General features: G+C 47.7%; 2 long non-coding RNA genes across 3 annotated transcripts in view; one reads left to right on the top strand and one right to left on the bottom strand.

Annotated features, from left to right (window-relative positions):
• Positions 1-1,089, bottom strand: part of LOC116579965 — a 49,776-nt gene extending 48,687 nt beyond the window's left edge. Inside the window, exon 1 of the long non-coding RNA XR_004281483.1 lies at positions 965-1,089. This is a non-coding gene — a long non-coding RNA (uncharacterized LOC116579965). The remainder of the gene's footprint in view (positions 1-964) is intronic.
• Positions 1,090-1,185: 96 nt separating this feature from the next.
• LOC116579796 lies at positions 1,186-13,323 on the top strand. Of its 2 annotated transcripts, XR_004281428.1 has the most exons (3): positions 1,186-1,402; positions 2,377-2,496; positions 12,126-13,323. It is a non-coding gene; the product is annotated as an uncharacterized LOC116579796 (long non-coding RNA). The 2 variants fall into 2 exon arrangements; XR_004281427.1 differs by lacking the exon at positions 12,126-13,323 and having other exon boundaries at positions 2,377-2,786.
• The last annotated feature ends 3,431 nt before the right edge of the window (positions 13,324-16,754 follow it).

Here is a 16,754-nt window from a genome sequence, read left to right as displayed (position 1 = left end):
CACCCCAGATAGAGGGCCCGCTGCCGGAACCCACTCTTACCCTTCCCACTGGACGCTCGCTGCTCCTTAGTCAAAAGCCAGACGGCACCCAGCTCTTAAAACAGCAACGCATCGGGGAGCCTTTGATTGGGTTCAATGTCTTCTTTTGCTCCTCGCTCCCCTCGAGGACCCCAGGGACGCCCCTCAGGGTCCACACCAGTGTTTCCTCTGGGAGGGGAGCCCCGCTCCTCTGAGACCAGCCTTCCGAGCGCCCCCGCTCCGTGGTCTCACCAAAGGGAAGAGGGGTTTGACCTGGTTGGATATTGAATCTGGCCTCCTCCCTCCCTCCTTCCCTTTCATCTCCCAAAGTGGTCCTCCCCTGGCGGATGGGAGAGGGCCTGCTCTGTGCTGGGGGTCACACCTTCCCCCCCCTTCCCACTTCCTCCGCTCCCCCGCTCCCGGGCCACTTGCTTGTGCAGCTGCTTGATATAAATTCCTCACATACATCCCTGGCCAGCCAGTTTATTTTTATAAACAATAAATAGGACGACATTCCTATGGTGTCCCTCTCAGGCCAGCCTCGTTTACAGAGCCCGGGGACAGTGATGGAAGATCCATGGGGTTTATACAGATGGTCGCCCGCGTGTCATAAATCTCATACACACGAAGCCAGGGGCTTTTTTTTTTTTTTTTCTTTTCTTTTTAAGAAACACCACCAGCAACAGAGCACCCCTCCCCACCCCGTTTTCTCTCTCTCCCCAAGATCACAAGGCATTATCGAGCCCTACAAATCACGACCAGATGATATTAAGTTGCTTTGCTAACACTCGGGATCCCTTCCGGTGTGTTATTTTTCTTCATTAGAAACGATAGCCCAAGTGCACCAAATCCTCTTTCCCTCTCCTCAAAATTTATAGATCACAGCCCCTAAACTAATTGTTAGTTGCACACCAGGCCGCGAGCTGTTTGTCCACAGAGCAATTACCTTCGAGGCCTTGATTAAAGGCGCGGGGAAAGCAGGAGGGAAAATGAAAGCCCGGCGGGGTGGGCACGCGGTCCTGACATCCGTCTGCGGATAAAAGCGAGTTGAGGGGCCCCCTTATCCATCACGGCCCCTCGTTCAAAGCCCGGCGTGTGACAGGCAGCGGGGAGCGGGCTACCCACGTCTTTTATGACATCATGAACCAAAGCAGCTTCCGGGCCACCCTGAGCCGCGTCGCTTTGGGGATGGGGGTGGGGGGGTAAGGGGAGAATTTCTTCCCAGTCTCTGTGTCACCCACCCAGGGTATGGTCCTTCCTGCCGCCCACCAATTCATTTCCTTCCCGGTGGATAAATCACTTGGATTCCGCGCGCCTGCCACCTCCAGCAGGTTCTCAGGATCTGGGGGCGAAGTGGGGCGCGCTCCCACCGACTGGCGTCGAGGTGCGGTCCTGGGAATGGCATCGTCGTCCTACCCCATCCTCCTTTCCCCTCCCCTCTGCAGAGCGAAATCGGCCTCCCTGGAGGCCAGATCAAAGACGCTGCCTCCCTGCGGCTATTTATAGGCAGAGAAAGCGAGGCTCAGAGACTCACGGCAACTTGCCCGGCATCACGCAGCAAAGGGGTACCGGTGGCAAGCCTCCAGCTCCGCCTTGATAGGCTACTCTTTAGAAACGTGGATGCCCTGGGAAATCTCGCCATCGCGAGACGGAATTTCAGTTCAAATGTCAGAGAAGGAATGGTTCCAATCGATGTCCCTAACCATGGCCACTGCTAGTCCTTAGCTAGAAACACTAGGAAAGAGATTGTGTCTTTGAACGGATTCTCGGGGGCCTGATGGCTCAGTCAGTGAAGCGCTCTACTCTCGGTTTGGCCTCAGGTCGTGATCTAGTGGGTCGTGGGATGGAGGTTCGCATGGGCTCAGCGCTCAGTGGTTGAGTCTGCTTAAAGATTCTCTCCCTCTGCCCTTCCCAAATAAAATAAAAGGATTCTCAAGAGGGTAGTCCTTTTCCAAGAGCCTCAGGAGGAGAAATGTTATCATTTTAGCATACAGTCTTGGGCAATCAGGCTTCTGGGATGGAAATCCTGGATGGAAGGACGCTGGTGTTGCCCCACCCAGAGCCCCTCAGCACCGCTGTTCCTGCCCACATACACGGCTGCCCCCAGCAGCACCTGGGACTGCGCCCAAGGACACTTGCAGACAGAGGAGGCTGTTTGACCCTTGTGTGAAGCCAAACAGAAATGCCAGCCCATGAAATCACAGGTTGCGGCTCTTGGGCAAGGAAGGACAGGGGGAAAGTTTTTATAATGATAGTTCTAAAAGGGGAGGGGGTGTCACTCTAAGATTGGGGCAAGTCTGTCTTTTTATGCCCTCTTCAATTTCAGGTTTTTATAATGATGCTTCTCAACTTTTGTAGCACAAGAGACCCTCCCTCATCTCAGGTGAGACTTTCCGCCCATCAATATCAGCTCCGTGCCCTTGATTCAGGATCGACAGAAATCCAGACCAGTGAATTTCCTTTTGACTTCAGTTCATGGTGGATTCCATATAGCCAACTTGAACGGTTTTGATTCTGCGCTTGAGAAGTTGAACCTCCAAAAGTAATCCCTGTCCTTCCCCTACCTCATGCCCCACCACTATGAACTCTCATGGATTGTTTTCTCTTTGGGCGGCTTCCCAATTTTCATTCATTTCCTCTGCCCTCATATCAAAGGACTGTGGGGTGTCATTGTTAGCCCAGTTATATAACCAAGTATGATCAGAAAACACGTTCAAGTATGTATTTAAACAAATGTGTGTGATCTAATTAAATAATTAGGTATGATAGATATCCAAGCTCTGTCTACTTGAAAAGTAGGTGTTCCCCTGAAAAATGAAACACTCACTTCTCATCCAGGGAACTGAACCTTTGCCAAGGTCCTTTTGAGACAACTGTGAAAGAACCGATATCTTGAATAAGAAGGAAGAAGTCCATTCCTTTGTCCAGGTAACATGTCTGCATATCTCTGAATTGGCGCGTATTGGAAAATCGTGGTTTCCAATCGCGCTGATTTTCCCCTGCTGACAAAGGATGGACTGTTGGATGTGCATGGATCTGAGATGAATTCTTGAGTCACAGTTGCTCCCCAACTTACTCCCCTCCTGCCGAGCATCCTTGTTCCTCTTCTGGGTTTGGCCTCATGACCTAACGTAGTGACAGGGTACAGCAACCGTAAATGAATGTGCCTTTCAAAAATCACACCTTTCCCAAATAAGCTTTGCAGCAGATGGTTTGAGTTGAGAAAGGCACCCCCACAGAATCGCAGAAACATCAATGGCCTCCTAGCATGAGATCAAGAGCAATTTGACTACCTCCAGCCAGTAAGAAGTGATCCGGTAAAACACAGGGTCAGAGGGTGGAGGCACTCTCTGGATATTTTCCAGGTGAAGTCTGCAAATAGAAGGAGGTCAAAATGCTACCGCAGGGGGTCCCAGGCTGGGGTATGAACCATAGGTGTGACCCAGAGATTCAAGAGGCTGCTGGTGCTTGGGTAAGGAGACACATACTCCGTAGCCCCACGGGGGTTGAGTGGAGGGATCAGCAGGTCCTAAGGAGAAAACTCAGAAAGTCAGAAACAGAACCAAGAGTAGGGCTCAGGGCTCAGGGATGGATCTTCCTCTCAGGAGCAAAACAGAAGTTCATGTCAGCATGCCAGAAATTTCCTGCCTCCCCGCTGCTTTAACCCCTCAATGGATCTCCCTGTTGCTCTCATGAAAGAGTTCAAACCTCTAAATAGAACTTTGCAAGGCCTCACAGAACTTTGACTACTCCTTGGTGTCTGTCCTAATACTGTCCACTGTCTGACCACTGGGCCAGGCTGTCTGCGAACTGCGGGATCAGAGATGAACCATTCATGGTACCTGTCCTCAAGGAGCTCACAGTACAGAAAGGGAGATGGGCAGGCATCAAATAATTTGCACGGTCTCCTCGTGAGGGTTGTGGGAGCTGTCAGGTGACAAGTCGAGAGTGATCGGTGACTGGGCCGGGAGATAAGACTTCATGCTGAAGTCTCCCCATTGGGCCTGAAGGACTGAGAAACTGTTTACATAGTGGAGGAGTTGGGGAAGGAGGACCAACCCAGCAGAGACTCAAGCTTGAATAGAGACACAGCAGTTCAGACCACCAGAGACACAAGTTCTGTGAGGCAGGTGGTGAAGGAAGTTCCTAGGCAACTCAGTTTTCCAATCTGAGGAATGGGAGGGTATCTGGGCTCAGAGCTATGTGAGGTCACCTGTACTTAGGGACTTCCGAAGTCAGCACCGTGTAGATTATACGCCCAAGAGCAATGGATTAGCTCATGTTCCTGTGAATTCCATAGGGCACCATGGCTTCAACTCTTCCACCAGGACCCTTCCTCCATCTCTTGGCTCTTCTTTGTTCCTTGCTGGCTTTGGTTTTCAGTGAGATTTTCCCCACATGATAACCCAGATCCCATCCATATCTTCATGCCAGACTTCTGACTCCAGAACAGTTAAATAATGAATTTGAATGGTTTACATTTAGTTTGTGGTAATTTATTATAGCAGCAATAGGAAACTGATGCATACTTGGGAAAAATCACTGAAGGCTTTGAGCAGAGGAATGGTATTATCAGATTTTTTTTTTTTCAAAGAAGCTGCAAATTTTAATCTGGGTCACACTCTATTTAACCCTGATTGGGGGGGTCAAAAATCAGCCACATTTTTCTGAGCTGATAACAAAGTTCTCAGGCAGGGTTGGTGAAAGCTATTTCCCTATGTCATTGAACAAAGTGTCCCCATCTCTGTCACATACGTCTATGACTTAAGCAAGTTTCTGGAAAGACAGTGCATCTTTCCAATTAGTTTCTGTGAAACTCCAAGGGAAGGAGCCTCATTGGCCCCAACTATGACACATGTCCACTACCGGACCAAATGTTGGTGGTCAGGAAGAGGCAGAATTTCCATTGACCCATCTTGGGTTGTGGGCTAATTTCTGAGCTAGGGGTGGAGTCAGTTCTCCCCAGCAATGACTGTGAGTAGTAGAGAGTTGGCACTCCATGAAAAATCGGGGTGTTATTTCCAAAATGAGCAATGAATGAAGGATAAGCGAAAGCAAGCACTCTTTCCTATACAAATCCCAACCATGCGCTGGATCCCACACCACAGATGTGTGATTTGTGCAGAGGACAACACTCCCATTGCCAAGAGGATGACTGCCTTGACTTTGATGTTCCTCAGTTTCCACAAGGAAGTTAGCTCTTCTGCCAGAGCGGCGTACTTCTTTGTTTTGTCTGGACAGATTTTTGTAATGCTACTGCCAAGGGCCATACCAACATCAATAAGGTCCAATGTTGTGTTAGTTTTATCAAGTAGCATAACTTCTGCTCTGGTGAGCTGTTTTGTGACCCAGAGTAGCTGGGCTTCAACATATTCTTTTCTCTGTGCTAATTTTTTTTTTTTTTAAATCCAAGCCCACTTTCAAACAAAAATTGGTGGGTTCTCAACATTCTTATGCCTGTTAGAATTTGTTAATGTCAGCCAAGGTGGCTTTACATCTACTTTTCTCAGCAATAAGATTTTGCTTATCAGGCAAATGAGTTCAGGAGCAATGTGACTGGCCCAAGTTTATTAAATCAGATCTTAAGGAGTTCACAAAATAACCTGTGTTAAGTTACTTCTGCCATTGCTGTGGCTACTTTACCATTGTATTGACTAAGGAAATGTCAGAAAATCTACTCTAGAGAGCAGAGATCTCTCTATCATCCTTTTCTTTTTTCTCCTTTCTTCCTTCCCCTCTTTTTTTCTTTCCCCCTTCCCTCCTTTCCCCGCTTCCTGAGGGGTGGGTGGGGAAAGGCAAGGTGGAGGGTCTGTGAGTGTGAGCCTGCCCCAAGGACCTGAGTAAAGCCTGGGGGGTGGCTCTGTGTCTGAGAGCACATGATGTAGAGATAATACAACTAAGTTAGGAACAGGTAAGGTCACATTTCTAGGGGTTTTATTTGTGGCAGATAAAAAATGGCTCCCAAAACCCATGCCCTAATCTCCAGAACCTGTAAATGTTACCTTGTCAGGCAACAAAGAACTTTGCTGTGGGATTAATGGCATAGAGCTTGATATGGGGAGATTATCCTAGATTATTCAGGTGAGCCCAATCCAATCATTCCAGTCCTTAAAAGAAGACTTCCCAGCTGTGGGCACAGAGAAACATGTCAGAAGAATAAGGGTCAGAGAGATGTGACCTTGCTGGCTTGGATGATGAAGGCAAGGGCCATGAGCCAACGGATTCGAGCGGCCTCTAAAAGCCAGAAAAGGCAAGGAGGCAGGGAAGGCAGGAAGAATAGCCCTGCCAACACCTTGATGTTAGCTCAGTGGCACCACGTTGGATATCTGACTCCAGAATTGTAAAATCATGAATTTGTATGGTTTAAAGTTACTTGGTGGTAATTTGTTACAGCAGCAATAGGAAACTGATGCCACGGATAACTTTGAGCAGAGGAATGGTACTCTCAGAATTTTTAAAAATAGCTTCATATTCTTAAAAAAAATTTTTAAATTAAAAAAAATTTTTTTAATTTATTTTTTAAAATTTAAAATTTTAAAATTTTAAAAATATTTTTTTAAAAAGCTTTTTTTAAAAATAGCTTTCATATTTTTATCTGGGTCTCACACTATTTCATCATGATTGGGGTCAAACACCAGCCACATTTTCCTGAGCTGTTAATAAAGTATTCAGTCAGGGTTGGAGGACCCTAACTACTACCCTAACCATAGGACCCGGCATCTCTATTTCTGTCACAAAGCATTTGTAGCAATTTGACACGTTGTCACTAGCCACTGACACCAAAGTCTTGCTTGCATCAGCAGCAGACATTTCTATCGGCTTTGATGCTAGTTGGATCTGTGTTCAGATCCTGGCCTAATGTGGGTGATCTTACACAAGTTGCAAACCTCTCTGAACCTCAGCTTCTCTCTATAGAACAGGGATTTTGCCAATACCCGGTGCATTGTGTCATTATTAGGATTAACAACAAACCTTCACACAGTCTCTGACATAGAGTAGGGCTCCAAAAAGGTGAACTTCTCCTTCTGGGTAGCTCCCTCCTTGATTTAGTTTCTTCCAGGTTGTACAATGCAGTCAGTGTCTAGACAAGTATAGCAGTGGACATGGAGACTTTAAAAACCTAAGTGGCAGGTGAGAGTCCATTATCAATGCTGTGATGACCAAAGCACTCTCCATAAAAATTTCCCCTTAGTGATATTCCTAAAGGATAATGATGCTCGGCATCCTCCATGGTTATTTGGTGGACCAATGTGTACAAGGTACTGTTGGCAGTGAGGTTGCTCATAAGCACAGGACAGTTGGCCACACAGCTCTGTGCAAAGGGAGACAGTGGTCCAGTTTTAGACCAAAGGCACACATAGTCCAGTAACCAGGGAGGCCATGGAAGGAGGTAATCAGGTCATTACCACCCAGATGCACACACACATACGCAAAGGCTTTCCAGAAATAATGTAGCCATTCCCTGTCCACCAATCTTTTATCATTTAAAAAAATGTTTCTGAGAAAAACACATAAACCTAAAGAAGAAACATCCAGCATGGGTCTTAGCCAATTTCATTACATAGATAGATGGATTGCCAGTTGAAACTGAAACATAGATATTGTTAAGGTCCCTCTGCTTCTTATAATCTAGGTAAGACTGAGTCAGGCTATGGATGTTCTACGTCCTTCTTCAAAAGTCTTCTGATTTTCAGGGTCACCTCCGGTTCTAGGCCCCTACTTCTGCTGATTTGGAAGCTTTTAGAAATTGTCTGATGTCCTGCCAGTTTCTGTTTGGCCAAACCAACCCGGAAGCCTGAAGGCAAGGGTGCCCATTGATGTCATTTGCACAGCTCAACTGCCAAGCACAGATAACAGAGTGGGTCTGAAGATACTGGTTCAACGGGGAAGTGTGTTTGTGGGTGGGTGTGTGTGCAAGATATCACATGGGTTTGGGAGGTGGAGTCCTATGTGTGTGTAAGAGTCTGAGTGCAGATGGAAGTGGTGTATTCGTGGCTTTTGAAGAGAGGATGGGGGAGAAGCATAGGTTCTCTTTTCCATGTCTCTAATTCCTTTCTTTAAAGGGGGTCTTAGACTGGGATAAGACAGGCAATGGAGGAAAGCACCTAAATGATTGATGTTTTTCTGGCTTCTGTACTGATTTTAAATCCTCTGGACTCCATTCAGATGTAAGTATCACCTCTGTGGAACAGCAACCAAAACTCAGAGAGAATGGTGAGTTTTGATGGGGATGGGGACATGAAGAGAGCCAATCTCAGGTCTTCCCGGAAAACCAGACAAGAAGAGATCTTCTGGTACCCAGGATTCACCTGAGAGTTGGGGACATCCCAATGTGCAAGGTGTGAGGATATGGAATATCATCACTTCCTTCATTTGCTTCTGAATGAACCTTAGGGCCACATCTATACCCACTCCAAGGGCTACCTCAGGTTGGTCTTCTCCCTCTTCTGTACTCTTTTGGTTTTTCATCACACTTTTAAGCCCTTTTGGTTAATGACTTTTAACTACCCAATTCCAACCTCACATTCCCTCAAAATATTCTCATTGCCTCCATGAAGTGTCTCACCTTATTAGGTAGAGGCATTACTCTGGCTATATTAGTCCCTGAAAGCCAAATCAAGAACAGGGTACCATATATTGGAAAAGATGCTGTTCAACTTCTTACTACACACAACTTACTCTTCCAACTCATTTGCTCTGCTTGTAGCCTTAGGAAAGATACCCCTGCTTACCTGTGTGACATCATATTCCCTGGCCACAGCCAGTTACATTGGCAGTATTCACTTGATACTAGAGGAGCAAAACTATGGGTAGCCAGTGTTCACTTAGACTTTTGATTGCCCAGCTACTTACAGTCAAGGGAGTTGTGAACTGAATCAGCTGGTGTAAGACCTAGAGAGATGTTCTAGGATCTCTTGCCAGTGAGATCGCCATAGTTGTCCTATTTCCATACTACATCCCATTTGTTTAGGACAACTTAAAGCAGAATGCATATCAGACTTTAGATTGCCCAAAGAGACAGTTTTCTTTGTCAGATATCCCATGTTCAGAGTTTGGTGGAGTTTAATGGTTCCATGGAGGCTTTTAAAAACCAAAGTCAAGATAGCCAAGGTCATGGGATTCATTTTGCAGCCAGCTTCTGGCTAGGACCACTCTGCTCAGGCAAGCTTTTAGACATATATAGAACCCAGTTATAAGGTTTTGTCTATATTATAAAATAATAAACATTTTCAGCTGATAGCTGGGAGAAGAACCTTGCAGTCGGTGGGGACAAAGACGAGAAGGCAGAAGGGATGTGGATGTGATTTGGAGCAATAGCTTGGTGTGGCCAAAGAACTTGGGCTCTGAAGTCAAATTAAACCAAATGCAAAGCTCAACACTTGCCCACTGTGAAATAGGGGAACATGCTTAAATTCACTTATTTATTATTTGTTTGTTCAGCAAATATTTATTGAGCACTTTCTATGTACCTGACTTAACACTAGGTCCTGGGGTCACCACAGAGACAAGACAGAGAAGCTCTGCTTCTGTGAAGTTTCACCATCAAGGGGAACGGTGTTCTGTCTGTGATGTTATGACAATGACCATTATGTGAACTACTATGACGTCAGAGCAGAGCCTCCATTGACATGACACCCGTTCCCTTTGGTCTAAAACAGCTTTTTTTTTTTTTTTTTTTTTTTAAGATTTATTTATTTATTTGAAAGAGAGAGAGAAATGGAGTGTGTGTGCAAGTGGGAGGAGAGGCAGAAGGAGAGAATCTTCCAACAGACTCTCCCACTGAATGCAGAGTCCGACACATGGCTCGACCTCACAAACCATAAGATCATGACCAAAGCCAAAACCAACAAAGGCTTAACCTACTGAGCTACCCCGGAGCCCCTGGGTAAAAGAGTTTGTGAGTCCCTTGATGCTTCCTAGATCTTGAACTCCTATGTCTGCGTATCTTCTTCAATACCCCAAAATTTCTTATTGAGCGTCAGCTATCAGTCTGGCACTGATCCAAGAATTCAGAACACATCCGTAAAGAGGACAGCGATCCCTGGACTCTTGGAGTTACCAGATGGAGCCAAAGAGTGAATCACTGACATAAGAAAGAAACAAATTAGAGAGTCATTTGTGTGCCCCCATAAGTAAGCCCTGAGAAAAGGTCTTGGTGGAGGAGGTTGACCTGAGACATGGTCCCAAGAAGCACAGATGAAGTGTAGAGGAGAAGGCAAGGCAGGGAACAGAAAAAAGATGATTAAAGGTACATCAGTGAGCAGATTACCACCATGGTAACTGGGAGGCATTCCACAGGGGATGTTCTGAGAGACCACATAGCGCCACCTCAGAAGCAACCCCCTGGGGAACAGGAGGCCAGGCACTTATCTGCAGACAACTATTTCCCATGGATTGGAAATTTTCCCAAGTTCATAACTCCCCCATATGTCTGGTTGCCCCTGCTCATGGGGCTAAGCAAGTTCTCCGCCAAAGAAAGCCCTTGGACGGTAAAGAAAAAAAACCCACATGGTTGCATGTACATGGCAGGGGACACAGGTGGGCCATGAGGATCGGGGTACAGGCATCAAGAACGTCTGTTCCCTGTGAGTGTGGGAAAGCGACAGTGTCTACACTAGCCCAAAGTCCAAGCAAGACCATACTGAGGCGGGGCTGGGACCACCAAGGTCAGGAACCTGGCCTCAGCCCCACTGGGGGCCACCTGCTGAGGAAAGGCACTCCCAGCCTGGGCAGTAGGATGACTTTGCAGGGACCACAACCTGCTCTTTGGGTTTCACAGCATCTGCAGTGAAGACAGTGGAGAACCTGAGAGCTGTCCCACAGGGTGCCCTTCAGGGTTGTGTTTTCCAGAAGGAAACCAAACCGAACGAAACAAAAGCTTTCCAGAAGGTCTCAGAATGTGGGGACAAATCTGGGACTTCCAAGTGGACCCTGGGCATTATCAAGACCCAGGACACCACGGAGAGGAGCCAATCATTCTCCTGGATGGCTCAGGTACACAGTCACACTGCTCTAATCTCCTCAGGGATGAGCACCTAGCATCACCTGGGTTCCTCAGACAGGTAAGAGGAAAATCATGTGGCAGGACACCCCACCCCTGGGCTTGAAAGAATAAGAGCCCAAGTGGTATGACTCCCAGTGGTAAACCTGTGACCTGCTGCCCCTGGAGGGAACTGACAAACTTTCAACTTTTTAACCAAAACTCACAGTAAAAAAAAAAAAAAAAAAATTACATATCAACATGTCAGTTCAGTACATACCAATGGAATGTAGGTAATTTTTTTAAAAGCCATTTTATCTCATTTGTGGAATTTAAGGAACGAAACAAATGAACAGAGAAAAAAGAGCCAACCAAAAAGACAGACTTCCTTTATTTTCAAAAGATTGATTGATCAATTGATTGATTTGACAGAGAGAGAGAGAGAGGGCACCAGCAGGGGAGAGGGGCTGAGGGAGAAGGAGAAGCAGGCTCCCTGTTGAGCAGAGAGCCTGATGTGGGGCTCCATCCCAGGACCCTGGGACCATGACCAGAGCCGAAGGCAGACGCTTAACTGCCTGAGCCACACAGGTGCCCCCCAAAACAGTCTTTTAACTGGAGGGCAAACCTGGTTACCAGAGGGGCAGTGAGTGGGGGAAATCAGAGATAAGGATGAAGGAGGGCACTGCCGTCCTGAGCACTGGATGTTACCTGGAAGTGATGCCTACTATGTTATACACCTGAATCTAATATTGCATGTATGTTAAGACTACCAGAATTAAAAAATATATATATTTCATGTCATCACATTATCCTTACCCTTACTGCCTGTTTCACAGTCTGATACTGAGGTTATTTTATGTAATATGATAGTACATTTTGTCTTTTAAAACACTGGTCAAGACTCCCTAGTTACTTCTAGAACCCACTTTCCACTCACCAATTGGTGGGCCTCTTCCATTTAATGCTGACCTAGCAGGTAAGGGATTGGCTACTGAAGTAGGAGCTCTGAAGGAAAACAACAAAGCCTGTCCCAGTCCTACCCCACTGCATCCCTGGTGAGCAGGGCAGGAATATAAGGTTCAAGGACATCTGAAGGTCACAACCTTTTTTTCTTTTTTCCTTTCAGGTAAGCTTTTTATTTAAGTACAACATATACGGAAGGGGGGCAGAGCACAGGGGGAATGCCCCAGTGAAGCCAGCGCCCAGAAGCCCCTTTGCACCTCCTCCCACCAGCCCAGGGCAAAATGATCTTGACTTCTAACTCTAGATGTTAGTTTTCGCCTGTTTTTGAACTTCGTAAGCCTCAAATCAGGCAAGATGTACTTTTTTCCTATCTGACTTCTGCTCTGTGAATCTAATGCGTGTGACACTCTTCCGCGTCCTTGGGTGCCGCTGGATCTGTCCCTTCTCACTGCTGTGTATTCAACGCAACTGTGTGATCAGACTATCACTGCTCCTGGGAACCCTGGGCCTTTGCATTGCCTCCAGTTTGGGGCCGTAAGTCCTGCTCTGAACGTTCGTCTGGGATGGACACATGTGCTTATTTTCTATTCGTTATTTACCCAGGAGTGAAATTGTCAGATCATAGAATATGTATATGCTCCGCTTTCGAAAATACTAACCAGATGTGTTGCGGGCCACTCCTGAAAAAAAAAAAGTTGAAAACCGTTAGAGGTTCCACTTTTTTCGTCCTCATCATGAAAATAGGTTGTAAAGAGTCCCTTGGTGGTGGCGGGGGGGGGGGGGGTGGTGATGAAAAATAAATATTCTTAGAGCTGAAGTTACTTACTCTATGGAGGAGAAGAACATCAAGGAGAAAACTGGCCCTCTTGTCCGCCAATGGGCAGGCATTTGGGGAAGCCTGAGGAAGTGTCTTCCCAGTTTGTCATTTTAAAATTAAAACCTGCCACGTGGCTCCATCCAGAGGACTGCAAGTGTCTCAGCCGTCTCCAATCTACCCCCACCCCCGCCCCCCAAAGGCATCTCTCAGCTCAGGTTTCCAGAAATCCAGACTGCATCCCCACCATTTTCAGGCTAGATGCTAGGTATACTCTGGAAGATGCTGACTTTCCAGGAGCTGCCTAGAAGCCTCAAGAGCCAGAGAAGCCGTTGTTCAGGACATAAATCCTCGAGGTGCACACAGATTTGGAAGCTAGAGTTCTAATGGGTGATGTTATTTCCCCCTTTGGGTCCTGGTTCCTCCATCCGCAAGATGGGTATAAGAATGAGAGTCCATAGGCTGCTGGGCTAGTGAACAGGAGAGCCTGGAATGCATGAACCCCAGTTAGCGCATTGCTCGGGGCTTGATCCTCAGTAAAATATTAATGCAATCAGCAGCCTCTCCTTGATTCTTCGTGCTTGCTTGCTGTCAGAGTGGGGGTGTTCTGAGCCGGGTGGTAGGTAAGCTGCACACTGAAGATGGGCTCCCCCCCTCCTCTAACAACTCCCCCCCCCGGCCCCGCCTCCATTCACGCGCCATCAGAACCTCCACTCCCCCTCCATCCCCCCCCAGCGCTCAACAGTAGCAGGAGTGTCCGCTACAACTGCCAGCACCCCATCACACTGAGCCTGCTAATCCTCCTTGCTCTCAGATGTGGTTAGCTGGGGATGGGGACAGCAAGCGGGTGGGGGCGGGGGGGGGGAGCAAGCCCCAGGCAGGCGGTGACCATGTTGCAAGCACAGGGCAGCAAAGCTGAGCTGCCTGAAGTTTGCAGCCAGGAGCAAACGGGAAACAAATTAGTTCCATCCCAGAATGTAAACCAGCACTGACAGAGATGCATGGAAGAGCCATGCAGGGAGAACGCGCTGCAATTTCTCATCCAGTTGGGGGTGGAATCGATGCCTCGGGACACAAGCCACATAGAAGATGCTGCAGCAGGCCCCGGGGACCTGGGATTGCCTTTGACACCCAGATGCAGCAGGTGCCGTCACGTGGATCTGGTGCACGTGTTTCGGTGCCAAGAGTCCCACATTAATGCTCAATTCAGGAACTCAGAATTTTAGGACTCGGAGATCATTTCATCCAGAGATTTCTACACGAGGATTCTGTGAATATGTGTGCGAGGGAGGGGTGTTGTAGGGATGGAAAAACACTGAAAGGCTGGGGACCCAGCTTCAAAGCTCTCATCTCTTTCCCATGAGGTTGAATTGTATAAACTTGTGATTTTGGCCTCTCAGAAGCAGGACCATGAGAATTTCATGTGGCTCCATATTTTATATTGGTGTTTCATGTAAGGTGCCGTTTAAACAAAGCATTCTGGGGTTAAATGGATCTGATGTATCCAACCTCCTGGTTCAGACTGGGGAGGGGTGTGGTGCAGGTTGGACACGGTCCTGCTCCAGCCACCTGCTCCAGGAGGAAGGCAGGCCATGGGGTACCTCCACTTCATCTGTGACCCTAACCCAAGGCCTGGCATACACTGAGAGCTGGACTAGTGCTCAAATAAAGCGGGTGTAAATTCCATCATGGATTCTTTCCTCATTCATTTATTTATACATGGACTAGCATTCATTGTACCTAGTGTGTATTAGGTACTTGACTAAGTGCTGGGTTAAAGCAATTAAGCAGACACACACCCTCCCCAAAGCCATTTATAGTCTAGTGGGTGAAAAAGACATTAAACAGACAATGCCTGAGTATTTCTTACAGTTGTAATGAATAGGCAGGGAGGAAAGAGTGCAAGGAATCCCTGAGCACTGGCTTGGTCCGAAGCACGGGGCCGCCCCATATCGAGGGTGGGGCAGACAGTGCACTGGTCAAAAGGATTTGCCATCTCTACCTTGGAAAGGCTGTTGAGCTGCTGAGCTCAGGTATGGTCATGTGGCTTGCTTTAGCCAATGAAACACAAGCACGGGACCGGTCACTTCCAGGTAGAAGACTCCAGAGTCAGTGTGTCATGCTTTTTCTTCTGCCACATTGCTGCATCCTTAGCCAGAGTCCTAGACAACTCACCATGGGTATGAAATTTGATCAAGAAATGAGCACGCATGATTAAAACGCCCCAAATTTTTGGACTGCTTCTGATTATTTCAGCATAAGCTTGACTCACACGGTGATACAAACGCTTATGCTTGAATCTGATATGAAATCACGTTACGATTTTCTATAGTCTTCCATCCCTCAAGCGCTCAGCAAGTGGAGTATGGTAATTGCAATGGAGGAAGGACAAGTGTGCTTCCCTGTAAGGTCGGGGAAGGGATCGCCCGCTTGCATGTCAAGAGTGAGGGCATCTTAAGCAGGGGCCGACTGACCCTAAACGTCCAATAAGTGAAAATTACTGTACTATCTTGTGATCCTAGTCCAACTCACATTTGAGGAACAGCCAGCAGACAGGTTGGACTTGAGACCCTCATACTGCCCAAGATCTATCTTTGAATCCCAGAAACCACACACTCCAGGGGCCAGGGCCTCACTGTTCCTAGAGCTTCAAGGCTGCAGAAAGGAACGCATCTTTCCCTGCTTTAATGTTTAAAATCCCAGAGACGTCTTCCTATTGGCCCAGTTGGGGGTCACATGGCTGCCCGTGAACCAATCACGGCCGTCTCCCTGTGAGATGCTGCTGAATGGGTGTGCAGAGACTTGGTCTTCTCCTTCTGTTCAGTCTGCTATGGGAAGAACAGACATCAAAATAATGGTGACAGGCAGGGTCTCTACTTTTACGTCTTTATGCAGTCATGCACAGAAGGCTGTATTTGGCATGGAGTTGGGATATAGAAAACATACATACAGGGATCCTAGGGTCTGGGGAATCAGGAACGAGAACAAGAAATTGTCTAGACCTTGTCTAGCCCCGCTGCACGGACACTTCCTGTGAGACCCTGCCCCTGAAATATGGCCTCCCTCCCAGAGAGTTCTGGTTCCCCGAAGCGGCTGACTGTCCCCTCCTCCACCCCCAAGGAGTTGGAAGGCGGTGAAGGCTGGCTCCTGCAGCGCTAGGCAGTGCACCTGCCGGCGGGCGAGGTGATGGGGGGGCCGGGACAAGGCTGGCTGGTCTCATTTATCAGGAGACCAAACCTTTTCTGGAAGGAGCCCAAAGGCTTAGGTCTCACTGACCAGATCAAAGTCGGTGGCCACTTCTAACTCAAGAGAGGCTGGCAGAACAGGCTTATTGTTTCTCGGGTCTTCATAGTGGAAGGCAGCACAGGGCTGGGAACGCCTGTAGGTCGGTTAGTTAGCCTGTCTGCTCTGGAGAGTTCCCTCTGTAAGTGCCATGTATGAGTTTGCTCGGGTTGCTATAATAAAATACCACAAAATACCACCGATGTGCTGAGACATATCTCATGGTTTGGAGACTAGAAAGCCCAGAGCATGGTGTGGACAGGGCTGGTTCCTTCTGAGGCTGAGGGAGAACCTGGCCCAGGCCTCTCCACTGACTGCTGGTGGCTTGCTGGCCAGCTTTGGCATTCCCTGGTATCATTTCAATTCCTCCCTCTCTCTTCAAGTGATGTGCATTTTTCCTGTGTGTGTGTGTGTGTCCAAATGTCCCAGAACACCAGTCCTGTTGCGTTGGGACCCACCCTAATGACTTCTATAAATACCCTCTCTCGAAATGGGGTCACCCTCCGGGCTACCAGGGGCTAGGGCTTTGACATAAGAATTTGAAGGGAACACAATTCAGCCCATAACACGCAGTTTCCTGCTGTCTAAAAGGAGCATAGCCAGAGTTCCTACCTTTACTGTGGTGTGAGGCGTGAATGGGGTAATCCCCTGTGGGAGCTACCATAATTCCTGGCCCCAAGTGGGCAGAGAGTAGTA

This window comes from Mustela erminea, chromosome 19 (assembly GCF_009829155.1).
Source record: "Mustela erminea isolate mMusErm1 chromosome 19, mMusErm1.Pri, whole genome shotgun sequence".
NCBI lineage: Eukaryota > Metazoa > Chordata > Mammalia > Carnivora > Mustelidae > Mustela > Mustela erminea.
Note: the sequence above shows the minus strand (reverse complement) of the source record. Positions and strands in the feature narration are given on the sequence as shown.